A 15236-nucleotide genomic window follows, 5' to 3' on the forward strand; every position below is an offset into this window, starting at 1 on the left:
GGAAGTGCAATACGATACATAACACGAAAGGAAGGAGGGAGAGGACTACTAAGTATAGAGGACTGCGTTAACATCGAAAACAGAGCACTGGGGCAGTATCTGAAAACCAGTGAAGACGAGTGGCTAAAGAGTGCATGGGAAGAAGGACTAATAAAAGTAGACGAAGATCCAGAAATATACAGAGACAGGAGAAAGACAGACAGAACAGAGGACTGGCACAACAAACCAATGCACGGACAATACATGAGACAGACTAAAGAACTAGCCAGCGATGACAATTGGCAATGGCTACAGAGGAGAGAGCTAAAGAAGGAAACTGAAGGAATGATAACAGCGGCACAAGATCAGACCCTAAGAACCAGATATGTTCAAAGTACGATAGACGGAAATAACATCTATCCCATATGTAGGAAGTGCAATACGAAAAATGAAACCATAAACCACATAGCAAGTGAATGCCCGGCACTTGCACAGAACCAGTAAAAAAAGAGGCATGATTCAGTGGCAAAAGCCCTCCACTGGAGCCTGTGCAAGAAACATCAGCTACCTGCAGTAATAAGTGGTACGAGCACCAACCTGAGGGAGTGATAGAAAACGATCAGGCAAGATCCTCTGGGACTATGGTATCAGAACGGATAGGGTGATACGTGCAAACAGACCAGACGTGACGTTGATTGACAAAGCCAAGAAGAAAGTATCACTCATTGATGTCGCAATACCATGGGACACCAGAGTTGAAGAGAAGAGAGGGAAAAAATGGAAAAGTATCAAGACTGAAAAAATAGAAATAAGAAGGATATGGGATATGCCAGTGGAAATCGTACCCATAATCATAGGAGCACTAGGCACGATCCCAAGATCCCTGAAAAGGAATCTAGAAAAACTAGAGGCTGAAGTAGCTCCAGGACTCATGCAGAAGAGTGTGATCCTAGAAACGGCACACATAGTAAGAAGAGTGATGGACTCCTAAGGAGGCAGGATGCAACCCGGAACCCCACACTATAAATACCACCCAGTCGAATTGGAGGACTGTGATAGAGCAAAAAAAAAAAAAAAAAATATAATAATAATAATAATAATAATAATAATAAATAATAATAATAATAATCCAAACAAAAACTTCTTCCAGTTTTCTTCTGAAGATTGAAAAAATAAACCCCACAAAATCACTTTGTAAACTAGTTTACTTCTAAGTAAACACTAAATGTAAATACTTAGAGGTAAACAAGTTACAAAGTGATTTTGTGGGTTTCTTTTTCAATAATAATAATAAATCAAACGATAGCTATATGGAACAGTCATTGAGAAAGAATGACGCTACAAAAACCGTTGCTACTGCTGTTGTTTTATTGGGCTCTCCACTCCTTCCAGCAGAACAAAAATGTAATCCATTGTGTTCCCTTGTTAATAACGATGTCCATCTGTCATGGTTAATCTCTTAATCATAAGCGCAAAACAAATGCTTACTATTGCGGCCGTTCAAGCTCCAGGGGAAACTAAGACCTTGACCTGACTGTTTTTGACAAAGTCGGCAGAAAATTTTTTTCGAACATATTTTGTGCTTTTTTATATATAAAGTGTATAGATGTGAACTTTAATTAAAGCAAAGATCGAGATACTGACACAGTGGTCAAGTAATTCCTACATTTATACAATTGATGGAAAGTCCATTCTGTATACGTGAATAATAGGCACTCTGGTGCGACAAATCTAAAGTTAATCAAAGTCTAAGACCACTAGGGTGTGGCTGCCAGGAAGGAAGACCACTTTGCAGGTCTATTTAACATTTTAAATCTCACCTTCGAGGCTAATCCCTGGTTCGTGGCTTTACCGGGAAACAGCGCCGAGAATATTTTATTTATTCTTATTGAGTTTTCTTTCTTTGTTGTGCTTTTTAAAAATAAATAATAGTTCTTACACTAAGACAATGTTGCGCTTAATGCATTAACACTCTTGACATTTGTGTAGGTGGTTCAGCAGGAATAGCTTTTCAAGCCATTTGATTATTCCATATTCCAATTTAACAAGTTGTTTACGGTTTACTTGACCATTTTTTTCAAAAGTGCTTCAGCAAGTTAAATAACCATTCGTCATATAAGAGAGAAAAGATAATTAACATTAGTTTACATGGCCGCATGTTGTTTTTCTCTAAACAGAGTAATTTTTATAATTTATAGACAATTTCCTTGGTCTGAGAGTGTTGGGGAGATCCAGTGACGCTGGCTTCTTGAAGCCAAAACCGTAGTTGTTTTCTTGATCGAGCTGGCCAGGAATGATGCCATATCCTTTTTTTTTTTTTTCTTTTTGTTTTTTTTTTTCTTCTTTTTTTTTATGAAAATTAGGTTTGTACTGAAAATAGCGAAGTGAAATATTTTTTTCGACATTATCTTGAAATGAATTATAAATATCTTTCACGATTTTCACATGAGCAGACTCTTAACAAGGCAATACTTTTAAATTCGCCCCGCTACCCTCCCTAGCGCTCTCAGACTGCTTGAAAGTAGTATCATTAATCGCCAATGTTAATTTTTTATTAATTAAAAATGACTATCCATACCTAGAGGCGAGGTGCCAAATTCTTTAACGGACGTTGCGAATATCCTATCTCAAGCTTAAACAAAGAAGAAACTGAGGATTATTGTCATTAGCTAACATCTATAAAGGGTCACCGCTTGATCTCACCTTGACGTTCAAAATGACGTACACATTTACATTTGCAAAATGACTTCATTCATGAAAAAGGAGTAACGGTCCCAAAAGCAATTCTTCGCAACACCTAGGCAACAAGTTGAGTAAATTTACTATTCGCTGCATCTGCAAAGAAGCTGAAGAGAGTGAAGCGTAATATTACAACTCCCAATGTTTTTAAGTGAGAAAACTCCTGCGCTGGAAAAGTTTTCTTTGTCTTTATGGAAACTATAAGATTTAGGTGAGGCAAAGAACCATTTCACAGTTTTAAAAAAACGGGTTTACCCATAAGCAAAATATAATTTAAAAATGGAAAATGTATAGAAACGCCAAAAAAATTATAAAAAAAAAAAAAAAAGCAATTATTAAGATAAAAAGAAACATCTAGTTGAATGATACTTATTTTGCATTATTTTTCACTGTTTTCATATGAATTTCATAATGAAATTACCTCCTATACTAAGGAAAAGAGCACTGATCATTATGAGCCACCTTTGGTACACGTGCACAGTAACTGTAACTGAGACAATATGAAACGCAAGGTCATACAGATAAACCCGTATTCCAGGTCAGTTTTGAGAACATTTCAGTATTCCCAAAGGAAAGTGGATGTCTTGACCGCAGTAGGATTTGAAGGACAGGGGGAGTGGCATCAACATACTGACCCAGAGAAAACGACCTGTCCCTTCAGAGATTTGTCGGAGTATACCAACGCCATCTTGAATTGAGATTCAAGATGGCGTTGACTATACAATACGTATATCTCCGGGACAATTTTGAAAGGCGACGGTTAATATCTTCGGCTGGTGACAGATTTGACCAGTCTTATGAAAATCTCGCATCCGATTCAAATTTCATCAGGTCGTGTTAACAGCACTGCAGTGAAAAAGATTATAATTCATTGGGACAAATAGCGAAGAATAAACTTTCATAGACACGAGTCCTATAAGCCATGCCAGCCACACTTCAAATAGCACAATGAAACTTGTTTAAAAAGACCACGTGACCCTGCTTCCTGACGTGCTGCCAGGTCTGTGTTTATCCCAGGGGTAGAATGAGGAAAAAAAAAAATACCCTGCAGTCAATTTTTTGGTCATTGGCTACGGGTCAGGCCGTTTCACGAACAAGTTTGTGTTTCCATTAATTTGGTCTTAGGCCCATACAATCGGATGAACTGAAAACAGCAGTGCTTTCATTACTTTTCCTTTCATAAATTGCTAAAATTTGCAGACTGGGCTGCCATGGATACCTCTCGACATTTTGATTTGAACAACAAACGATATAAAGTCACTACGAGGGTTTGCAGCTACATATAAAATGTAACCTTAACATCACATAAAAATATATTATCAAATCGTAATTGATATACAAAAAATCTTTAATTCAAAACATCATCGAACTTTAACGAATAATACAAGTGAGCAAACAATGTAGCAAATGTAGTTTTAAAAGAATTAAAAAGGAATAACGAAAGAAAAAAGTATAACTCTCTAAGAACGCATATAACGTGGTACATGCAATACACGCTCTCTCTCTCTCTCTCCTCTCTCTCTCTCTCGGCAAACAATATGTATACTATATATATATATATCTATTATATATATATATATATATATATATATATATATATATATATATATATATATAAATATATATATATACATCTATATATATATGAGAAGAGAGAGAGAGAGAGAGAGAGAGAGAGAGAGAGGAGAGAGAGAGAGAGAGAAATTAAAATTTTCCTCCATACACTTTTCATGTGCAGTGAGACGCGTATGGAAACGCTGTGTATGCATACGGCGTATGCGTCGTAAAAAAACCAAATCTCTTTCACAAAAGAAAGAGAGTAACATGAACTTTGGTATCAATCTCTCACGACACACTAAGCACCGTAGGGAGATAGATACTATTATGATCCGTAGCCACTGTCGAAATAATGCAATAAAAAAGAAACAAAGGTGCATTTGTTCGCATGTGCCATCAGTAACCAAGAATAACTTACACTACGGGGATCATACAGTTTATGGATTATATTACTATATGAGTATGAAAATATCCCGCAAATTTAGTACAACCGAAACATTTCCATTGTGAAAATTAATTCAAATTTAGGAGGGTTTGATCTATTTTTTAGTTAGTAAAAAATTTAAAAAAATATTTTCCATACAATTAGACCCATTTATTTTCATCATGGCGTATTATCACTATTTCGCCGCAGTTAAATAAAAAATGGAAAGTTTTTAATTTTCTCTCTCTTTCTATCTCTAGAACACATTTCTTTGCGATAGGATAATCTTCACAATTTCAATTCGCTTGTAAATTCTAACGAGGCAGGAATGTTCACACTCAGTGTTTTGCAACACTATTTCCTTTTTTAAACCTTATATCTATTGTAGGACCAAAATCGAGAGGTAGGGCGGAGCTACATCATTAGTGGTGCCAAATGCACAAATTCATGGTAGCTACATAAAATTACATTGAAATAGAATTTTGGAAGAACTTTTCGATACAGAATAATATCCCAGAATTATTCTTCTTCAGCCAGATAGTTGTTCAATTTATTATTACTACCACAAAATAAAAAAAAAAAAATTTCACTCGTCGTAAAAGTGACATGGTTTTTGAGGAGCTTTGCCACATGTACTGTAGGTCAGAAAGCCTAATTTCATTATTTAACGAACTTAAACCAACAATGAAGTGTCCCTGTACGGCATGGTTCAAGCGCCTCGCCGAAGAAAATGGTCTATAATTTTTGTTCTTGAATATTTTACAAGAATAAAAAAAAAAAGGCGACATTATTGAACACCTCGAGACTGATGGACCGTGTGGACTGTTGAAACAGGAGTCAGTGATATAACATATATCGGTTGCTTTGAAAACTGAAGATGAAAAAAAAAAAAAATTAAAAATTATCGTGAACCAGTGAAATCTACTTTTCAAAACTGTAACAAGCGCTGGATGATTTTTGAAAAGTGTGTTTTTTGCATCGAACTGTAATTGAACTCTTATGCCATAAAGGAGATCCCAACCCTTGAGAAGATATTTCAAGAGAAATTAAAGAAAATAATGAATTCAAAGGATGCAAGAAACCATCGAGGAAAGTTCTTTTGCATATTAGGTTCCAATATGGAAAGTAAGGGCCACAAGTTTTATTAGAAATTAATGATATAACGTCGGACACCAAGCAAAAAGTTTTTAAAACGACATGAAATGCAGAGATTCAGGATGTAATTCATAATCAACCTGGGCTCATCAGAATTACACAGTGAGCAGATACCGGACTGATATAAAAGCGACGGAGTAAAAACACCGATTGGGAAGTCATTATCATTTTGCATGATGGTACGACAGGTGGATTGCAGGACTTATATTCCGGACACCAACAGATGAACCATGTAGTTTTTGGAAAGTGGTTCACATCCCATGGCCAATGCTACATACCATTCGTTTCAAAGTGGATAAAACCCCTGACTAAGAGCAAATAATAAAATTCTATCAACGAAAGGCTTGTAAGGAATGAGTTAATTCCCACGGTTTTTAGCTTATTGAAAGTGATTGCTTAGAGATGGTGGAGCCTCTTTCACTTCCAACGATCAGACTTATGTGAACTGACCGAATTGCCGCCTCACATGGTCATAATCAAGTTTGAAGTCTTCCTCGGCAGTGCCGGTGTCAATATAAATGCTCTGAATTCATTTGGGGCATTTCAGAATTTGTTGCGGACCGAAATACGTGTAAATGGCCGACTTGAAACCAACTGTGTAAGAGGAGAGGATGCAACAAAAGTCGGTCCAGCCGAGAGATTTAAAGATTCATTTATAATATTGGATATTACTTCCTCTGATGAGATGGCGACTTTTTGATTAATGCACTTCTGTTTTGTAATTGTAAAAATCCCAGGAGGACCAAACTCTTGTATTTGAAAGAATTAAATTATTAACAAATATTGTATTTTGAAAGATATAAAAAATATATCATCAAATATTATCCTGCCTTACCTTACATATAAAAAAAATCTGAAAAAATATTTCTTATTGTATATATTTCATGTGTTTAGCCAAATGCATAACACATTTAACAAATAATACTCAAATAACAGAATGTAAACCTGTGTATTTTTATTAACCATGAGCAACAAAACACACTCCCCCTCAGAATATACATGCGCATATATATATATATATATATTATATATATATATATATATATATATATTATATATATATTATATATATATATATATATATATATATATATATTTATATATATATATATATATATATATATTAATATTTATATATATATATATATTTATATATTTATATATATATATTATATATATATATATATTTTATATATATATATATATATTATATATATATATATATATATATATATATATATATATATATATATATATTATATTATTATATATATATATTATATATATATATATATAAATATATATATAATATATATATAATATATAATATATATATATATATATATATATATATATATATATATATATATAAAACAGCCAGAAAAACGAAATTAATATGCCGAGTATCTAAAAGGATTACTCGTCCAGGCACGACCCTCTATAGGCTGCTCTATGACCAAGACCCCGTGCTGGCATAACGCCAGCTTAATTTGATTTGATCTGATTTATATGGATTTTTTTTTGGCATTATGCCAAGCACTGGGATAACTAAGGCCATTCAGCGTTGAAACGGAAATTGAAAAAGTAAAAGGTTTTTAAAGGTGTTACAGGAGGAAAACGTCGCAGTTGCACTATGAAACAACTGTTATGAGAGGGGTGCACAGTAAGATGTAAGAAAGAGAATGTGAACGGAGGTACAGTAAAAGGAATGAAAGTAGTTGCACCTAAGGGCCGAAGGGTCACTGCAAAGATCTCAAGTAATTTCTACATTGCACTGAATGAGGTGCACTGACAGCACCCCCCCCACCCCCTACGGGGATAAGGCCAGCTTAAATCAAAGCAACATCATCGTCCAGCACGGAAAAGCTATAGCAGGAGAAACTCACCCCAGGCAGTAAATTTTGAAAAATTTCGAAAGATGCCACAACAGATATTTTATTTATTTTTAATCTCTCGGATGTATATACGAGTCAGTCCAGATCGAAGGATCGCCCCAGATAAACAAACATAAAATGTTCTCCGACGTAAAATATGTCAGGGCTGTATTAATCTGTTTCAGTTCCGCCCCGCCACATTGGTTTTTTGCTCCTACAGTGTGCAAAAGTATTAATTATTAAGGCACATATGCATATGAAAACACAATGCAAGACTAGGGTATACCACGCGGGAAGCGGCAGAATGCAGGCATCATTCGGCGGGCGGGAGAGCAGCGTCAAAGCAACAGTGGCAACACCCGAAATGCCACTCTCCCACCGTCCCACGCGTCACTCTCAGCGGTCAAAGATATAACTTTCGTGCAAAATAAGTCATATCCACGTTTTGGATAGAAATGGCATTTTTAACAAAAAAACGTAAGTGTTAAACTTGACGATAGGACTACGCTGGCTATGATAGCCCAACGGTCTTTTGATTCTTTGCTTGCAATACTAGAAGTCAATCTCACAAAACAAACGACGAACCATAAACCACCCATCTCTCCCGAAGTATCTTTCAGGAAGTAACCTTATTGGCAGTAAGTTTTGTAATAACAACAATTTAAAATCCATATTTTCTTTTTACTTCCCCTTAAAGTTAATATTACCCTAAAAGATTCCCCAGACTGCTTCTATAAGATCTCGGTCTATTTTCTTGACTCTTTACTGAGAACAACATTGAACGGATCTGAAAGTACACAAATGAGAGGTGTTGAAATAACTTCTAATTTAAGTATGCATTACAGATATGAAATAATTAACTCGATATTGTTACTGAATAGATAATAAATGTAGTCACTTAATACATAAAAGTTTATATGCTAATTTAGTTTTCTTATAATGATTACAATGATTTCTTTATCAAGGGAACTAAACTTCACAACATAGTTTGTCAATATAATACCACCAATAAAGAGAAGTAACCATTATGTAACATAGCCCATGATCAAAGAAAATGGTGTTGTTTTCCATGAAGACGCCGGAAACCGCAGCGGTACTTTAAATTTAAAACACGTTGCATCGCTTGGCGGCAACTGCAGAGGGTCGAGCCTTCCCGCTAGTCTTATGGGCTCACCTGCATAAGATACGCAATGTTTCAAACTGCCGCATGTGGCAGAGTTCAAAGTCTAAATTATGTAGATCTTGGCAGAGTCTAGTATGAGATGAATAATGAACGCCCGAATACAGGTATATCAGCGATCAACATGAACTGTAATCTGTACATAACATTTAAGCATGCATATATAAGTGTATATAAATCTCTATATATATATTATATATTGTATTAATTGTATGCTATACACAACATTGACTCTCGGGATCGAACCCAGGTTATCCAACTGAAAGGACAACGGCGTTATCAACTTTAATTTCATTAGAAGGACCGTGGTTCGATCCCAAGCAGAGTCACAAATTCATTTCTATTAGACAAGTGAGTTTTTTTTCACTATGTTCATATATATATATATATATATATATAAATAAATATATATATATATATACTATATATAATATATATTAATTTTATATATATGTCTATATATATGCAAACAAAAAGATGTGGTAGATAGCTCAATACTTCACAAAGCAGCCACCAATCGTTGTTCCTCGGAAACCTGTTTTCCATCTCGGTAATTCTACCGAACGTAATTGTCTTTTTCATATATAGTTGTTTCCGCAAACCTTAAGCTACTGGATTGAAAAGTATGTAAGGTGTTTGGTAAGGCTGTTCATAAGACTACCATTTATCCGACTAACCCAGGTTCTTCTAATTTACTATAAAGGAATAAAAGATTAATAAGATACCATTAATCTTTATGCTGGAGAGGTACATGAAAATACTGCAATATCTTCGAGTGGTCAAATAAATAGGAAGAATTTTCTTAACCTGGTTTGCGTGAGATTTTATTTAGCTTTATCGTTTGTGTGCAGCAAATAATTGATTTACCCGAAATTATTACAGAGTTTGCGCGATTTTGCTTTAGAAATACGAAAGCCAGGACGTTACTTGAAAGGTGAAAAATGACAGCGGAGGTAGAAGGAATTCATCACCTTAACAGTCGATGGTTTTATATAACCCTTCAAAAATGGACACCCATGTGTCTACGGTTCAAAATTAAAGAACAAAACATCAAAGCATGACGTCATTATATAGTTAACCCTAACTATAGGTCTCACTGTGTGGAAGTTTTGTTTTGTGAAAAATAGTTGACTGTTGAGACCCGATCGGTAACCTCGAACCCTAACCGTCGAACGTATTACACCGAAGTGCTGTCCTACAGAGATAAAATTTGCCTTCTACAAGCCTAGTCATGCCATCCACCAAAAACTGTCGTCCATCTCATGTTCTTGAGTGACTTAAATTCCCGAACTTGAAGTAGATACAAGATCAGATTAACGCAGGAGTTTCGGTGTCCATGCATGGCAACAAAACAGCCACCAGTCATTCAACTTCAAGTGGCGGCAGCTTAAAACGCCGTCTGGAGGAAGACGGCACCAGTAACGTTCAAGGTTTACAGAGTATTGACCCAAAATAAGTCCTCTCCTGCGCAGGTCGAGAGCGTCGCGTTAAAACATGACCTGTGGTTAAAACTGTTTAAAAACCACCTCGCTTAGGCTACCACGAGGGCACACCTTGACCAAGTCGGTAAAGTCGTTTACAAACAAACTTACAGTTCGGTTCAAGCATACTTCCGCATGTTACAGATTACATTGTTTACAATATTGGATCGACATTTTACAAGCGTTTGGAGGTTTTTCAACAGAAAAAAACAAGGATCTAGTTTATTTTTATATTCCCAAAGGAAGACGACACTAGAACAAAGTGGATCTACCTTTGCAAACGAAAAGATCCTAATAATGTTGAAACAACACAGTATAATTAGGTAATCTACATTTTGAGGTCAGACGCATATGGACGAAACCTGATGTACGAATTACTAGGCAAATTCAGTGCCTCGAATTCAAAAAAGAATGAAGACTGGATCAGTTCCAATGCTGGATTTCCCTGCAACCGAAAATTCGTTTGCATCAAGAAATGCTTATGGACTAAATCTGGAAACGCAAGACAAAATTTTGCAAGATATGAGTAAAATCGTAAATGAAAGTGATGAAAAGTAGTGTGCACTATCCTTTTCAGAAAGGTCTGCTTATATCCTGCTCGTCTTAGTCTAAATTGATGAAAATGGTAAAAGAAAATTTGGCGTGACTTGTACATTCTAATTTGCAGACTAAATCAGCATGAGTTGGAGCACGTTTTTGGTTACATAGTGCAAAAGGGAGCGTGCCATCAGCACCTGTCACCAATTACATTTAAACATCGTCTCAGATTCCATCTTTTAGGAAAAGACGGCGCACTTAAGCTCAGAGAGCAACGTTGAAAACTACAACAGTGAAAATGTAACATCTGGGCTCATTTTCCCCGTGACCGGTTTTTCCGCCGCAGGTCTTTTCGCCTACGGTGTTTTTTTGCCGCAGGTCTTTTCGCCTACGGTGTTTTTTGCCGCAGGTCTTTTCGCCTACGGTGTTTTTTTACCGCAGGTCTTTTCGCCTACGGTGTTTTTTTACCCGCAGGTCTTTTCGCCGTGAGGATTTTTGGCCACAGAATTGAAAAAAAAAAGCCCATTACTGCCTGAAAGAAAAAAAAAACGAAAAGAGTAGAGAACAAAATGAGCCATTTAAATAATTACATTACAAGTAGTTCAATATTGTAAACATTTCAAAACAGCAAGCGTTTAAAAAAAATGCATTACAACTAGCTTCAATACTTTGATATTTTAAACTAGCAGTGTTTAAACTGCCAGTAGCCATGAAAATAAAATTCTCTCTCTCTCTCTCTCTCTCTCTCTCTCTCTCTCTCTCTCTCCTCTCTCTCTCTCTCTCTATCTCTCTGTCTCTCTCTCTCTCAATACTATAAACATTTCAAAACAGCAATCGTTTATATTTCATTATTATTGAAGCCCTTCTATAATGGCGTATACTGTTAAAACTAGCCGGGGAGGGAAAAAGTTAGTAGACGTAAATAATTTCGTTTATCGAATAGACAGACCTAACGAAAACAAGGAGTATTGGAAGTGTGAAGTTAAAACGTGTAAGGCGAGAGTCCACACAGGAATTGAAAGTGAAGGTGATATAGAAATATACAAAAAAGTAGGTGATCATAACCATCCAGCAAACCCATCAAAACCAGCAGTATGCTTCCTTAGCCAAAATAAAAGTGTGAGCTTCTGAATCACAATCATCTGCCGGGTCAATAATTGCCAATGCTTCTGCGCATTTAGACAATGCTGCATGTTATTTAATGCCCTCAAATGCACCTTTATCAAGAAATATCAGGAAATGGGGGAGAAGCAAGAATGAACAGACTCCGCCTATCCCACCTGCAAGATGTGGCTATGTAATTCTGATTCTTTGCAATGTCTCGATAGTGGTGAACATTTTTTACTATACGACGACAGTGGAGAAGACGACGTGGACAGAATCTTGGTTTTCGGGACAAATTCGGGTTTAGATGATTTGGAAAGATACAAACATTGGGCTTGTGACGGTACATTCAAGTGTAGCCCTGAGATCTATTAACAGATATACTCGTTACCTGTTCTTCTAGAAAACGTTAGTGTACCCAGAATATTTGCTTTACTTCCGACAAAAGCCAGGAGACATATGAAAAATTTTTCCATGTTCTAAAGGATTTGCGTGCAACCTTGCAATCCTACACATTGATGATTGATTTTGAGATAGCAAGTTACAAAAGTTTCTCTGATGTCTTTCCTAATGCAAACGTAACCGGATGCTTATTCCAATTAGCCAAAATATTTTTAGAAAAGTAGTTGATTGCTCCAACATTTCCAGTGGAACTGTGGAATGTTTATGAAAGGACATTGAACATTTACCTAACACAACTACAGCGTTTGAAGGGTTCCATAACGCAATGCAAAGTTCGGTAACAAATACACACCCAAATATTTGGAAATTACTCACAATTTTAAAACAGGAAGAGTATCTGACTAGGAAGAAGAGAACTGACATCGAACGAGGCGAAGCACCGTACAAGAAGAAAACTTACAAAGATGTTTACTTACGAATACACAGGCTTGTAACTTTATAAATTCTGAACGTAAACTTTATTACTTACGGTGTATCGCAAGGAATATGCATTCATTTTGATATTGAAAAGAAAATTAAACTTTTTATTTCCTTTTTAAATATGATGCTACTGTACAATGAAGTATCAATGTTGAAATTGCACCTTATATTTTGAAATGAGTAAACTTTGTACTTGATAAAATAAATGAATGAACAAAATTTGTACTTTATAATTTTTTTATTTTTTTACTTTCCTTTCCAGTAAGAATTAGTACCTAAAACTTATGAATACAATATTTATTACTATATGGATAAAAGAGAGAGAGAGAGGAGAGAGAGAGAGAGAGAAGAGAGAGAGAGAGAGAGAGAGAGAGAGATTTAATATTATGGCCACTGGCAGTTTAATAAACACATAGTTTTAAGATATCAAAGTGTTGAAGCTAGTTGTAATGTATTTTTTTTTAACGCTTGTTGTTTTGAAATGTTTTACAGTATTGAAACTACTTGTAAAGTAATTATTTAAATGAATAAATGAAAAGAGATGATTATCAAGATAGAGAGTGTGTGTGTCTTGAGTCATTTTATTTCTCTACTCTTCATTTTTTTTTCCTTTAATGGGCTTTTCTTTTTTCAATTCTGCGGCCAAAAGTCCTCACAGCAAAAAGTTCTAACGGCAAAAATACCTGCGGCAAAAGGACCGGGGGCGAAAATTCAGGCGGCGAAAAGACCTGCGACGAAAAGACCTAGAACCCATTTTCCCACGGTATGGTCTTGACCTGTCAACTCGGCAGCCACGAGTTCGATTCTCGGGCATTCCATTGAGGTGTTAGAGATGTGTATTTCTGGTGATAGAAGTTCACTCTCGACGTGGTTCGGAAGTCACGTAAAGCCGTTGGTCCCGTTGCTGAATAACCACTGGTTTTCCATGCGACGCAAAAACACCATACAAACCAGGATGAATAAATCCTGATACAAACAAAGAACCCTGAGAAACGGACGTATCGTTTAAAGACGGAGGAAATTCTCTTCAGAAAGAGCTCTGTTTATCAGCAATTTTATTTTGCTTATCAGAATCCAATATGGATGACCAAAGTGATGATTCCAAAGACCAGGATGTCGAAGAACAAACAGGTGGAAGTTGCCATAGAAGAGGAAGATGGTGGTTTGCGATATGTTGGCAGTTTTATTACTCGCAAGTTTCCACATTATGAACATTTAGGAGCAAAAGTGACAAAGGATTGGTGCCACAAGCTTTAGAGAGGGAAAATGAATGAAACCTAGTGAAAAGTTTCTTGAAGATTTGAAGTGCATGGATATGGTAGTTTGATCCATAACATGGACGGAAAAAATGTTGAACAACAGGGAAAAGATTGATCATTAAATCAGCTGGTATAATTAGCTGTCACATCCAGTTACCTTCAGAAGTCATAAAATATTAATTTCGTTGCCGTAGTTTTTAGAATTTGAAATTTTAACAGACTTTGGATGTTCCAGGAAATTGGGCGAAAATGTTCTAATGATCTTTCTTAGGAATTTTTTTCAACATAAGTATGTACAATCGTTATCTGAATGTTAATTTTATTATTGAGTAGCTTAGAGTATTTAAAAAAAGGGAAAAAAAGAAAGTAATGGCAGGATTTCCATATAAAGCCGCGCGTGACAAGACCTCCCACGTTCCTTCAAATGGAAAGCGTTGACGTTAAAGAAATAAAATACTGACTAATAAATAATGTCAGGGGGGTTTCTCATCGTCCCTGGAGGGAGCAACTGAAAGCAGCGGAAGTGTGCCCGTGACGTCAAAAACCCAGTCATTACGTCCAATATCATGTAAGTGCCCACGTTCCCCAATTGCCCGCTGCGTGCAGTGTCTCATGATTCGGGGTTTAAATAAGACAAGGAAGCAACTCATATACTATAATTTTAACTATGATATTACTAAAGATATTTTGTTTTATGTCAAAGAAAGTCGAGGTTGGAGGCTTCAAGGTATGTTGTTGTCGGTATGGTGAATGATCTAGGCCCTACAAATTTAAAATTATGGAACAATTTAGATATAGGACTAGAAAATTCCTCATTCACAAATCCCTCTAGTACTGATAGGAAAGTCAAAGTATCTGCTGACCCACAGCATCTCATAAAATTAGTACGAAATAATGTTCTAGATCCTGGCTTTCAATGATCAAATGAGGGAAGTGTCCTTAGCGGATGTGTTACAGAGCTTATCATGAGAAGTGTGAGTGATCTGAAGGCAACGCTTGTCTTATCTGATAAACATATTAGTGTTGCTGGTGTTAAAAGAATGAAAGTAAGCCTTGCACAATTCA

General features: G+C 35.9%; 1 protein-coding gene across 3 annotated transcripts in view; it reads left to right on the forward strand.

Moving 5' to 3' along the window:
* LOC135198575 (uncharacterized) overlaps nucleotides 1-15236 on the forward strand; it is a 194122-nt gene that overhangs the window by 133709 nt on the left and 45177 nt on the right. The window lies entirely within an intron of this gene.

This window comes from Macrobrachium nipponense, chromosome 22 (genome assembly GCF_015104395.2).
Source record: "Macrobrachium nipponense isolate FS-2020 chromosome 22, ASM1510439v2, whole genome shotgun sequence".
NCBI classification, from domain to species: Eukaryota; Metazoa; Arthropoda; class Malacostraca; order Decapoda; family Palaemonidae; genus Macrobrachium; species Macrobrachium nipponense.